Consider the following 12052-nt stretch of genomic DNA (forward strand, 5'->3'; position numbering starts at 1 on the left):
CCAACACACTGATCAAATAGCCATCAAAAGTGTTGCCTCAGACCACTTCAAGGAGCTCTTAACTGAATCAGGGGAGGAAGAAAACTACGCTGACCTCCTGCAGCATTTGCCAACAAAGATTACAGCAGATTTAAATGAAAGGTTGACAGAAGAGATAAAAGAGGAAGAAATTAAGGAAGCAATTTGGTGCCTCCAGCCAGACAAGGCACCTGGACCAGACGGTTTCTCAATATGTTTTTATAGAGAATATTGGGAAATGATAAAAAAGGATCTCATAAAATATTTCAAATGGATACAGAGAAAAAAAAAATAGGAGGTTACACAAACTCAACACATCTGGCCCTCATTCCAAAGGAGAACCGCCCTTCCAATTTTTCTCGTTTTAGGCCAATATCATTATGTAACTCTTCCTACAAAATCTTCACAAAAATCCTTGCTTTCCATCTCAAACCTCTCCTGCCGATGTTAATTTCTGAAAACCAAGGAGGCTTTATGGCTAACAGGCAAATCTCAGACTCCATACTCTTAGTTCAGGAAGCCATTCATTCAAGCCATTCCAGGAATGAAAAGGGCTTCATTTTGAAATTGGACTTGGCAAATGCCTTCGACAGGGTAAGGCATTCCTTTCTATTTGCTGTTCTTCAGAAAATGGGCTTCTCCTCCTCCTTTCTTGATACTATAAGAGCTTGTATCTCTGGGCCTTGGATTGCTCCTCTTATCAATGGCAGACCTGGACCCTCCTTTCGATCCTCAAGAGGATTACGGCAAGGTTGCCCCTTATCTCCTTACCTTTTCCTCTTAATGGCTGAGTCCTTCAGCTGCGCGCTTGACCATAAGAGGCAGGCAGGCCTCATCACTGGTATTAAATTCGAAGATGGAGTGAAAAACATTAATCATTCTCAATTTGCTGATGATACCCTACTGCTTGGAGGGGCGACCACAATCATAGCTCGAAGATTCAAATCCTTGCTAGATCAATTCATGAGATACTCAGGGGGACAGATTAACCATCTCAAAAGTTGTATTTACGGATGGAATGCCTCAGCTCAAACGCTCCAAAGCATTGCCAGCATATTTGGTGTTCCTTGCAAGTTAAATTGGGATCACTTCAGCTACCTGGGAATGCCTGTGAGTATAGGGAATGCAAGGGTTGATGTTTGGGAATTAATTTTAGACAAAATGAAAAGAAAAGTCCAGAAGTGGGGAACTTCATGGCTCAATCCAGCTGGACGACTGGTGCTCCTCAAATCGGGCCTTTCCTCTCTTCCCCTTTACCAATTTTCCCTTGCTCAAGCTCCAACTTCTTTTCTCCGCAAAATGGACAGTGTTCTCAGATTCTTCCTTTGGCAGGGAGGGAAAAATGAGAGAAAAAAATTCAACTTGGTTGGATGGAAACAAGTCATCCAAAACCAAGAAAAAGGAGGCCTTGGCATTAGATCTCCAACTCTCACGAATTTAGCCTTTGGCAGAAAGTTAGTTTGGAGACTCATTGAAAACCAAACAGCCTGGTGGAAAAAAGTCTTGGAGGCAAAATACCTCAGCCAACCAAGGCAGCATCTGCTTGCAGCCGAGATACCAAACAGAAACTGCACAAAGATTTGGAAGCTCTGTAAAAAAGCCATCACCTTCATGGCACAAAACGTTTCCAAGGTGCCTAAAGGAGGTAGGAAAGTCAACATCGGCACTGACAAAATCATGGGGAACCCGCCAATCAACAGTCTCCCAGGTATGGATTCAATAATTCTCTTCCTTCAAAGCAAAGGGATATGCAATTTAGACCAAATTTCCCAATGGGATGCAATAACCCATGCTTGGATGCGATGGAATTTTCCTCCCATCCCTCAACGCCTCAAAGGGAATTTTGACAACTTCCGTAAACATCTGCACAGCATAGCTCCCACTCTTAAAAATGACAAGGACGAATTCAGATGGGACCCCACAGGCACCAGCTATTCAATACAAGCAGGCTATGATTATTTATGCAGCAAGGAACACCCAGCACCAACATGGATACATTGGAAAACATTGTGGAAAGCAGAAGCAATTCCTAAGGTGAAATTTTTCATGTGGACCCTTTTGAAAGAAAAAACTCTCACTATAGAGAATCTTAAAAAAAGAGGCATTGCTGGACCTTCCAGATGTCCTAACTGCCAAGAAGCAGAGGAGTCTATTCAGCATCTTTTCATCTCATGTCCCTTCACAATTTCTTGTTGGAGCAGCATCAATCCTTCCACGCCTCCCATCTGGAATCCTCAGCAATCCATTGGAGAAGCTCTTAACAATTGGAAAAAAAATTACCCCTAGCAATCCATGAAAAATAACCCTGCTAAGAGAGTGTGGGATGCCCTCCCTTTTGCTCTTTTATGGAGGATCTGGATCGCTCAGAACAGCAAGATTTTTAAAGACAAAGAGACCTCAATCAGGCACCTTTGTATCAAGGCAAAAAGTCTGGCGATCGAAACCATCGCTTCTAAGATCACAAAAAACATTGACATAACTAGTCTTTGGGCTGAGGAAAAAGATTTCATAAGGAACTTAATAGACAAGATTAGCATCCCCCCAGCAGTGAAATCCTACAGCAATCTGGGCAGTGCTAACAGTCACAGATGGAAAATTCGATTAAAGCAGGACGACTTCAACAATTGGCTCCGCTCAAGCAACATCCACTCCTTGTTCTTTGACGGTGCCTCCAAATCAAACCCGGGAGCGGCGGGAGTAGGGGGCATCATCTACAATCCCAATGGTGAGCCCTTAGTCACCTTTGAATGGGGATTGGGGATCCTCTCAAACAACAGAGCTGAGGCTCTGGCCCTCTATCAAGGTATTCTTCAGCTTCAGGCTCAGGGAATCAAAAAAGCTTTCATCTTCGGCGACTCTGCTATCATTATTAATTTAATGACTAGCAAGTAGGAAGCCTCCAATATCTTCTTGCAACAAACCATTAGAAGATGTAAAGTCTTGCTAAATCATGACCAGGAATTTCAATTCTACCACATTCTTCATTCCATCAACCGAGAAGCTGACAAACGGGCCAGCCAAGCCTGCACTCGGTCCAAAGGAAGTATCCTCTGTAACAATGAGGACCTGCACCAATTCCTCCCTTGATTTCCATGATTTGTTTAAATACTTCATGTCAAATGATCTGCGCCTTTATCAAGGTGTACCCTGACCAAATCTACAGTAATCTTGAGGCTATCTGTCGCAAACCGCCGAAAATCCCCTCATATCTCTTTGCAGACCCCACTGTATCTCTGAACCCATACTACTCCTGTGAAATCTGTGACTTCCCAAGCTCCTATCACGTGATCCGGCACTTCATGGCCCTCTCCTCGCCTGCTATTTATTCTGGGAAGCTCCCCCTTCATCCTCAATCCCCCCTCTCCATGCTCGTTGGCCCCTCTGCTCTCGTTTCCTTGGTTAGCAGTTGGCTTGTGCTCTTTATTACTGCTTTTGCTCCATTCCACAGGCTCTTCCCCACCCGATCCTCCTTTTCTACGCTGACAAGGATGGCCAGCTTTCCTCATCACATCCTATTGTGGGTCAATCATTCCTCCTTATGCTCATCATTACCCTCTGTCTTTATGTCTCGAATTTCTTTTAGCCCTGCTACCAAGCTTCTGAGTCCTCCATCAGTACTCTCCGTTGCTATCCTAATCCACCATTTGGTTCCCTTAGTCACATATTCAGCTTGTGAGAGCCTTCTTTCAGCGTTACTTCAGGCCAGATTTGAAATTTTTCAGATGGACTGCAGCGAAGATTGTCTCCACTGTCGTGACTTGCAAGCAGAACTTGAGCAAGTCAGAACGCATCAGCGACTCTTGGATGAGAAAATTGAGGCTGCTACCAGGATAATCACAGCCAAATATGAAGCCGATCTCAACCTTTTCCTTCATCGTATCTCTTCACTGTAGGAGCAATTTAATGCTCTAACAAACACCTGTGCACATATTCAGGAATCTATTGACATTCTCAAGTATATGATGGAAAAGATCAGTGCCCCAAGCACCAGCTCCTCTAGCATAAATATTGCAGAAGCTGACAGCCACCCGGAGGACTCCACTGCTCGACAGATCAATCACATAAGTATAGATTAGATGTTTTGTAAAGTCTGTTTCCTTCTATTTCAGTTTGTCCGAATTTACACCTGTAGTAGTACCTTTCAAGTTGAATACAAAAGCATTTCAGCTGAATGCTTCAATGTAATACAGTTGCAAGCTCATCCAGTGAGCTCTACACTTGTAATGTTGGAGCTTAGCCTCCCTTTCTTTGTTTGAATACAACCAGCAGCCGAATTTGTTATAAAAAAAAATCTCAATATGGAAAACAAAAAATCATCACAATAGGACAACCACAAAATCATTGCCACAATATGTGAAACAAATAATCAATGTTTCAATGTGACAAACAAAATATCGACATTGCAATACGATGAACCAAAACCAACATCACAATGTGACAAAAAAGAAAGATTTCAAATTGTAATGAATAAATAACAATTCTATGATGTGATGATATAATGAACCTTTATAGCCAACCTTGTTCAATGATATGTTAACCATAGTCAACCTTAATTAATTGTACTCACCCATAGATAATCTCACTTATGCTCTATCGACCTCAGTTGACCATATTAAATTATCATCAACCATAGTAAATCATAATCAATTTTTAAAAAGTTAAAATAATAATAATAATAATAATAACTTGATACTCTTATAAATTTTTTCAACAATTTAACCATATTCAACCATGGTCAAATTTTCCCAAATATGGTCAACCAATGTCATCCATGTTTAATATTGTCACCCATGGTTAACATCATCACCCATAGTGAATATGGTCAACCATATTCATTTATAGTTAAACATTAACAATCATGGTCAACAATGTTCATATATAGTCAATTACAGTTGACCATAGACAAGCATGTTCAAAAATTGAAATTGCAATGTGACAAATAAATATCAACATTGCAATGTATCAAACAAAAATGAATGTTATAATCTAATGAACAAAAATCAGTGTCATAATGTGATGAATAAAAATTGATGTTACATGTGATGAGAAAAAAATTTACCTCACATTATGAAAAACAAAACTTAATGCCACGATATGAAAAATAAGAAATCAACATCACAATATGAAAAACATAAACTCAACACCTTAATATGTGAAACAAATAATCAAAGTTGCAATGTAACAAACAAAAACTCAACATCGGAATAGGACTAACTAAAATCAACATCAAAATGTGATGAACAAGAAAATGATGACACACTATGATGAACAAATAACAATGTCACAATGTGATGACATAGTCAAACATAGGCAACCTTAGTCAACGTTGATGATAATCAACTTTATTCGACCATAGTAAACCTCAACCATTTGTAATCAACCATAGTTGACTATATATAACTATAGTCAACTATTGTTGACCATGGTCAACCATAGTCACCATGGTAATCCATGGTCAACATGGTCACCAATAGTGAATATGGTCAACCATACTCACTTATAGTTAAACATTGACAACTATGGTCATCATTGTTCATCGATAGTCAACCACAGTTAACCATAGACAACCATGTTAAAAAATTGATATTGCAATATGACATAAATATCAATGTCACAATGTATTAAACTAAATTCAAACAATGGAACGCACAAAAAACGATGTCACGATGTTATGAAGAAAAGTTGACTTCACATGTGATGAGGCAAAAAATTGCATTACATTGTGACAAAAAAAATCAACATCCCAATATGACAAACAAAAAATTAATGTCACACTATAACAAGCACAGAATCAACGTCACAATATGTGAAACAAATAATCAACATCCAAAAGTGAGAAACAAAAAATCAACATTACAATATGACAAACTGAAATCAACATTGCAATGTGACAAAGTTTTTTCAATATTTAATTTTCAATATAACTTTTATAACTTTTTTCAATTGTGCTACCACATTCAACCACAATCAAAGTAACTCAACTCTTGTCAACCATACTCAACAATGTTCACCCATAGTTAACCATAATTTACCATAAGTAACCATGTCCAAAAATTGTCATCACAATGTGACAATTAAATAACAAAAATTGACGTCGTATGTGGTGAGTCAAAAATTCGCATCACAAGGTGACAAACAAAAATGAAATTTGTAATGTTAAAAATAAAAAAATTAGCATAGTAATGCGACAAACAATAATCAAACCATGGTTGATCATTGTTGACTAAGGTTGAACATAGTCATCCATGTCAACCTTAGTCAACCATGATCAACCACGGTTCGATTTTTGTTTGTCACATTACAATGTTAATTTTTTTTTGTCACATTACAAAGTTAGTCAACCATGGGCAACCATACTCAACCATGGTCAACCTTAGTCAACCATTAGCAAGCATGGTTGTCTTTAATCAATCATAGTCACCATATAGTGAACATTTCAACCTCAGTTAACCATAAGAAAGCATAGTCATCTTCGATCAACCATAGTCAACCATGGTCAACCATAGTTAACTATGGTCACCATGGTTTACTATGGTTAACTATGGTTGACAATAGTCAATTATGGTACCCCATAGATAATTATGGTGAGGATTTTCAACCGTCATCAACCATATTTAATTTTGGTCACCATGGTTAACCATATTCAACCATGGTCACTCATTGTCAACCATAGTCAACCTTGTAAAACCATGGTCAACCCATGTTTAACCATGCTTAGCATGGACAACGATGGTTAACCATGGTTAGAATGGTTAAAAATGCTCAACCAAGGTCACCATTGTTGAACATGGTTAACCATGGCTATCCATTATCAACATGGACAACAGTAATCTGTAATACGGAGCTATAGTCAACCATGGTTAACATAACCAACTATAGTCAACCATGGGAAACCATGGTTGATCTGATCAATCATAGTCAATCATAATCTATAATAATCAACTATAGTTAGTTGTGGACAACCCTGGTCATCCATAGTTGACTATATGTTGGCCATAATAAACTCTTCTTAAACATAACTTGAATATATTTATCCATCATCAACCATGGTTTACTAATCCCCTCTGTCCATGTCAGTGATCAACTAGCACAACCACATTAATAACTAGTACAGCCATATAATTGAATGGTCGGTAAATGCTAATAGGCATCTACCCATAATAAACATCAAAACACTTACTTTGAATCATACATCTCAAGTTGCTAAAATTAAAAAAAATCATAAAAATTAATTAAATTATAACTTTATTAAAATAACAATTATTAATATTAATGATAAAAAGAATTATTATATAATCTAAACATATATACATGTTTTAAAAAACATGTATTAATATTCTTAACCATGGAAATTCACTCTCACTTTATCATGGAAGTTCTTAATCTATAAATATTCTTTGTTACACTACCATGGTTTATCGATACCACATGCCCGAAAAACCATTAATCATTTCATATGATACTTGATTATATGATGTTTTTTCAATTAATGAATTTAATTAAAAGGGAAAAAACCACATAACTACTTTGGAAATTAATCTCAATCTTTAATTTGTATATACTACCAAGAATATTCTATGGAGGTTAAATTTCTATCATACACCTAATAATTATTCATAATTAAATTAAAATTTTGAAAGTCCTATTCCAAAATAGATATCCATATAGGCATAATTATTTTTATTAACAAAAAAAAGAATTAATATATAAGTTAACTATATATACATCTAAAAAAACATGTAACAGGATTCTTAACCACAAAAATTCTTAATATGTAAATAGGCTTTGTTATAATACTATAGTTCATCAATACCACCTGCCCCAAAAATCACAACTCATTTCATATGACATTTTTTTAATTAACAAATTTAATTAAAAAGATAAAAAAGACATAACAACTTTCTAAATAATTTTTTGCATTTGATTTGTGTATACTACTAAAAATATTCTACAATATTCTATGGAAATCCTTTCCCAAAATAAACATATCTATCAATATAAATATAGTTAACGTATCATTCGTTGTTATTTTCATTTGTTTAATTAATATATAATTCATTCTTATTTTCATTTATTGATTACTATATAAAAATGAAAAATAAGAAAAATAACTTTAATATTAATCACATTTATTAGTGTAATTATATTAATTATAAATTTTCAAAAAATAATAATAAGAAATAAAAATTTTGAACGCAACCTTGCTGAATAACAAAGTTATGTAGAAATGAAACCATATCAAGGAGAAGATATTACACATTATCTGTTTATCGTTAAATGTATTCAAATGATATTAGTTTACGAAATAAGAAAGGGAAATAGAAGTGGAACCCTACGGGACAAGATATTATAAATTGTATTTGTACCGTTGTATGTATTCAAAATATATGTATTTAAATGATATTACTTTACGAAAAAAACAAAGGAATACAGATATGGAACCTATGGTGAGATATTATACGATACATTTTTTCGTAAATGTAGTCCAGCGATATTATTTTGATTTTTAGAAGAAGGATAATGTAGGAATTGTTTGGACTGTTAAAAGTGGTTGGAATTTAGGTCAAAATAATTTTAAATTTTTTTGCATTAACAGTGTTTTAATTATGTTTTTTTAGGTAGAAATAAATTCAGCGTCATCAAAAATTCACCTAAAATTTTTAAGTTTGCCAGCTGTAATTTGAATTTACAAAAATCTCTGCTAGATTTTATCAGAGTCGTCTATCGAGGCGGAGGAATTGCCCTAACAGCGAAAAGTGTCTAGAATCCGGGCAAAAAAATTCAATAAATCTTGTAAAAACAGTGTTTGAATCGTGTTTTCGATGGTGGAAATGGATACAGCACCATCAAAAACGTCTAGCACACCTAAAATTTTGAAGTTTAACAACTATAACTTGGATTTACAAAAATCCTTGCCGGATTTTCTCTAAATATGAGCGGAATTTCCATAACTTTCCAGGCAATTCCTCAGGCTAGTTAGACTACGACGATTTTATCAATTTCCATTATTTTCAGGGCTAAAAAGCAGTCTGTTTAGACTATGTTTAGTGCGACTTTTGTTGGAAATACTGAGAGGGGGGGTGAATCAGTATTTCTTTTTCCCACTATTGTTTTACCAGTTAAAACATATATATTCAGAACACAATATGAACAGCAAGAATAAATGCTTTTATTAATATAACTGTGCAGTAAAATAAATACAATATATAGATGGTCACAATCTGTTCCCAAGCTCCAACTTGGACTTTGGTGAGGCTCCAACCTCCAGAGCACCAACTCTATTTTCCCAAGACACCAATCTTGGACTTAAGAGCACCAACTCCCAAGGACTTCAATCCTTCCTACTTTTGAGGCACTAACCCCAAGGACTCCAATCCAATCTCACTTCTGAGGCACCAGCCTCAAGGACTCCCATCCTTCTCACTTTTAAGGCTCCAACACCAAGGACTCCAATCCTTCTGCTCTCAGAACTCTTCTCTGCTGAGTTTTGTCTATTTACAGCTTCACTGTGGTCTCCAAACTACAGTATCAATGACAACCATGACTTCTTATGGATGAGTCTTCACAGCTCTGCACACTGCCCACGCATAGTCTCCAATAGCCTTTTCTGCTGTTGCTGCCTCTATAACCTCCGCTGCTTCTGCAGCCTCTACAGCCTCTGCCGCTTCTACTACCTCACACTCTGGTTCTTCACCCCCACAGCAGCTCCAACAGTGTTCAACAGCCGCAGCAGTGTTCACTAGCAAATTCAAACAATGCTCCACCACCTCTGCTGCTTCTGCTACCTCATATTCTGGTTTGTTTGCAACAACCATCACAACATGTAGTCCTTTGTTTACTATTTTATGCATCCCTGTCTTTGTCCATTCGTTTCCTCTTTCTTGCTGGCTCTTTGGCTTCCTTCTCGCCTGCTTCAGCTTCCTCACTTGTTGGCTTGTTTGTCGCTGTAGCTTCCTCTGTCCATTCGTTTTCACAGGACACGTTGAATCAATGAGCAAGGATCGAGTCATCCGTAGAGAACACAAGTTCAAAAACTTGTAACAGCGCTGCTTTGCCAATGATTATGGGCATACACAGGGATGGCATTTTTTAACGGACAGCCATGTCCTTATCATAATCATAATCGCCATGATTTGGTCTCCCACACTATCGGGACTGTTCCTCACAGTTTTTTTGCCTCCACACTTAAGAATCGGAGCCACCCTTTTATCACCGCTTTTATGTCCATCGAAAGCTTTCCTTAGGCTATGTGCCTTCTATAAACATTGGACTTACGTAGAATCATAGCCACCTTTTTATCGGCGCTTTTAATCACACATCGGAAGCCACCGCCCAACCGCGTGTTAACTATCGGGCTAAGCTTTAAAGCTCCACGGAAATGCACATATACAAATATATGGCCAACACTATAAAAAACCCTGCGGTCACATATACATTACTACACAGGAACCCATGTAAATCCGCTCAAATGAACATTCGCGGATTTCAAATCTTATCCGCCCGCCTTTATAATTATCGGCGGGTCCGGATTTCGGCAATCCCAATTAATCCCTTAACTCCGACCTCCGACGCCCTTGCGGACCCGATATGCCGATTACATCCCTTCCTAAAATGACTTCGGGTCCGGGATGTCGGGGTTATCGCGGCCTCTTGCGATGCGATAGTTCTGCGAACCCGACGAACCTCTATACTCTGCTTCTTAATGATTTTGGGTCCGGCTTTTCGGCAGGTTCGCATAGGCAGTTTTGTAATACAAAGGGTCTGCGGGCCCGACGCACCTTTAGGCTCTGTTTTATAATATTTCGGCTCCAATTGTCGGCGATGTCACATATCGCTTCCCCCGATCCTTCCAACGCGATTCCTCTGATATGCCGATTGCCGATTAGATCTCCGCCGTCCATTATTCCTTCAGATCGGATGGTCAGCGCTAAGTCGCATATCGCTTCCTCCGAAATGATACAAGTCCTCCGCGGACCCGATATGCTTTCTATTTTGCTTGATAAGAGTTTCGGCTCTGGGTCCTTCGGCGATTTCGCTGATCGCTTCCTTCGAAATGATACAAGTCCTCCACGGACCTGATATGCTTTCAACTTGGCTTCATAATAATTTCGGCTCCGGACAGTCGGAGCTTACACTTAACAGTCCCAAAGGCCTTAGCGGACCCGATATTACTTTATGCTCCCCTTTATAATGGTTCGGCTCCAGCCTGTCGAAGCATACACTTCGGTAGTTGCGAAAGGCTCCACTCTTCCAATGCGATATTGATTTCGGACCCGAAATCCTTATCCGCTGCACTTCATAATACTTCGGCTCCGGGATTTCGAAACATACACTTCGGCGGTTCCGAAAGGCTCCACTCCTCCGATGCGATATTGGTTTCGGACCCGATATGGGTCTGGACCAATCTTAATAAGAATTCACGTCCGCCCAATGTTTCGTTTAATGGAGCATATATATGGCATATATATATGCTCTGTTCCATTTGCTCTGTTTGCTCCTGTAGCTCCGCTAACTCTGTTTGCTCCATTACCTCTCTTCTTTGGCATATATGTATGGTCTATAAGTATGGCTCCGATAGCTCCTCCGATGGCTCCTCTTGCTCCTGTAGCTCCTCCGATGGCTCTGTGTGCACCTCTTCTTTGCCTATACCAATGGCTCTATATATATTGCTCCTCTTGGTTCCTCTTGCTCCATCTGCTCCTCTCGGTCCATTTGCTCTATTTGCTCCGATATGCCTGTTTTATAGGCAGTGTTCCTCTTGCTTTGACATGGCTCTCCGATGGCTTGGTGGCTCTGTCTGCTCCTCTCGTCTCCATCTACTCCTCTTGGCTTGGCAGTGTCTTTCAAAGACCACCTCCTTGCATATATGTCTGTTTCCACAGATATATATATATATATATGGCTCGGCTATCCTGATGGCCTTTGCTCCTGTCTCTTCATGAATCTGCTCTGCATCCCCTTGGCTTCATGTCATCCTCTAGTATCCAGAATATTGTCATATTGACATCAATGACAACCTAGTTCAACAATCTCC

This window comes from Pinus tabuliformis, chromosome 1_2 (genome assembly GCF_031772625.1).
Source record: "Pinus tabuliformis cultivar Carrire ecotype Pingquan chromosome 1_2, CPIR1, whole genome shotgun sequence".
Classification (NCBI taxonomy): Eukaryota; Viridiplantae; Streptophyta; class Pinopsida; order Pinales; family Pinaceae; genus Pinus; species Pinus tabuliformis.